Genomic DNA, 2,865 nt, shown 5'->3' with positions numbered 1-2,865 from the left:
ATATACATATATATATATACACATATATATATGTATATATATATGTGTGTGTATATATATATATATGTGTATATATATAGTCTAAAGATAGTATAAAAGGTGAATAAAAAGGCCCACAAGTCTAGTTGGGGTGGGGACAGAAGGGTGGGCTCGTCCAGTATTGTATCTGGCACCTCAGGAGGAGGAACAAGGACAGAATCAAACAGAGAAAGGCTTGAAGGGCATAGGGCAGGCAGGAAACTGCCTGGCGGGCTGAGCCTGCTCACCACAAGGCAGGAAGAGACCCTGAGACCACTCATATGGCCAGCCTGGTGTGGACAGGCCTAATGCAGGCCAAGAAGAAGCCAAGACCCAGCCTGGATTTTCTCTTAGCACGTTCAAACTTCTACAGTGCTGTCCACAACCCCTGAGAAGAGCTGGTCCTTGGAACATGGCCAGCCCTGTCACACTGCATTGATGATGCAGCAGGGTCTGCATGCAGATCATGTCATTCATCTCAGACCCCGAAAGACCTGTCAGAGGATGTGCTGGAGACTTTGGTCTGGTCTGGCATCAAGATGACTTTCAGGGCACATGTGGTACCAATGAGGCTTGTTAGGATCGGCACCTGCTACCTAGACTTGATGTCTCATACGTGGATGAGGTTCTCTTAGATGCCACTGACAATGTGGCCATTCATTGTGCCAATACAGTAGATGCTGCTACCGACATCTACAGGATGTGGGTGCAGTTGAGGGTCCAGATGTCCCAGCTCTTGATTATCTGGTTAGAAGCCATTGTGCATGTAGCTCTGGATGGTGACCAGGGCCTGCACCGAGGGGTTGAGGCCTATGAGCATCTACTTTAACTTCAGTTCAGTGCCCATGATGTCCCACACCTAGATGTCCTTCAGGGAGCTGAAGAGGATGCTGTATGAGGATACCAGTGTGTATACCAATTGTCTGGGCTTGGATCATGTTCACCATCTGCAGGTTCTGGATGTCCCACATGATGTACAGTCTGCTGAGCTACCATAAAGCCTGCGCCTCTGGAGGCAGAGCATCAGCACAATGCTGTCATGGCCCTCCAGCATCTTCTGGCACTTGTAGATGGCACAAGTGTCCCACAGGTCACCCGTGGAGCAGATGTAGAGACACCAGACAGGGCCTTGTTGGCCCACGCAGGTTCTTTTGCACTTGAAGATCTATTGAGGGTCATAGGATCCTAGGATGCCCACGTTTAGCCAGATATTGATGTAGGATAGCTTGTCACGGACACGTCCCTCCAGAACTCCATAAGGTCCTCTCCGAGCCTGGTCTTAATCCAGGACATCAAACTTGAGTTTACGCTCTTCTCTAGCTGGTCAATCTTCTGTGAAAGCTTGTCCAGCATGGAGTGCAGAAAATCATCTCCTGGACCTTTTGGGTCAGCACCACATGTATCTTATGGAAGCTATCAGCCTTTTGCTGCAGTAACTCCTTCAAGTACATCTCATACATGTCCTGATTTCTCACGAACATGCACCTGTACTTAGAGTGGGGCTACTTGACATACCTGTATTCCTTGAGGGGTCCTCCAGGTTCATCTGGACGAGGGGCTGGCAGCTAGGGCCATTGGAGCACCACACAGACCTGCAGTCACAGCAGCCCTTGTGATCCTTCCAGGCACTGAGCTTGGTGGCAAAGAGGCCCCCACAGGAGGTCTACCTCAAAGAGGGTGGGCTTCCTGCCAGCCACCCCTGGAGAGCTATGTCTGCAGAGAATGAAGAGCTCCTGGATCTATGCTCCAGTGCAGTTTTGTTCACTACCGCCATCAGCTTGGTGTTGTCCACAGGACACTTCTCTGACTTAAGATGAATCTTCGATAAAACATGTGCCTCTATGTGCTGATCACAGGGTCCCTGAACACACCGCAGCAGAGTTGGCTACAGAGCTTCACTGAGGGCTGCTCAGCAAACACTAGCGGCTCCAGCTCCTCCTTATACTCTGGGAGCAAGAAGGTGGAGCACAGGGACAGGCTGGACTCAGAGCACGGGCAGCTGGGAGAGATGGCAGCGCACGATGTGGATTCAGACTGCAGGGTGGTGATGGGGGCACGCTGTCTTCCTTATCCCGAGGGGAGCAGGTGTGGGTGCTGGAGGAAGAGGGCACCGTGTGGTGCTGTCTGTGCACGCAGGTCTCATTGGCTTTTGCAATGGTAGTGACAGCTGAAAAGGTGGGTCCCAAAATCTTCTCCATTCTGGTCGTCCAGTGAGGTCTGAGGTGGAAGGGTCGTTAGGCTCCACAGAGAAGCAGGGACTTTTGCCTGACCTCATGCTCATGAGCAGTATCTCACTCACGTAATGTCTCCCACCGGTGGCCACCAGAGAGGGACAATGCCACTGTCCAGCTTTATCAGGCCCCCTTGGCTTCCTCCCTAGAAAGGGATCTGTGTGCATTTTACAATATAGCATTTTCAAAATGTTTATTAGCCACATCTACTAAGAGAATCAACAAATTAAATTTGGTATCAGCAAGTTACATATATTCTCTTGTATATAATGTCATGATAAATGTTGCACATTGTAAGAGCACAGGCACTTTCATCAATGACTTGAATTTTACAGACACTACACTCAGTTTAAATGACGGTGTTGAAAGATCTTTGAGGTCTGAATTTCTCCAGTGCTCACTGCCAGACTACTGAGATGCACAGCAAGGGAGAGTGAATAGTCAGCAGGGTCAAGGGCTGCAAAAAGAATGAAGAAGATGAGCACGGAGGAAACACAGTTGGATCTATAATAGGGAGGAATCCATGACCTTTGGGAGAGCATTTCAGTAGCATAGTGGAGAAGGAAGTCAGCTTGCAGTGCATTACAGAGTAATTGGGTAGTGGAAAAGAGTGCAT

At 49.4% G+C, this 2,865-nt stretch overlaps 1 pseudogene; it reads right to left on the bottom strand.

Annotated features, from left to right (window-relative positions):
- Positions 1-368: 368 nt before the first annotated feature.
- Positions 369-2,251, bottom strand: LOC109263265 (E3 ubiquitin-protein ligase TRAF7-like; annotated as a pseudogene).
- Between the last annotated feature and the right edge of the window lie 614 nt (positions 2,252-2,865).

This window comes from Panthera pardus, unplaced genomic scaffold (assembly GCF_024362965.1).
Source record: "Panthera pardus isolate Hobbes unplaced genomic scaffold, ASM2436296v1 HiC_scaffold_17, whole genome shotgun sequence".
Classification (NCBI taxonomy): domain Eukaryota; kingdom Metazoa; phylum Chordata; class Mammalia; order Carnivora; family Felidae; genus Panthera; species Panthera pardus.
Note: the sequence above shows the minus strand (reverse complement) of the source record. Positions and strands in the feature narration are given on the sequence as shown.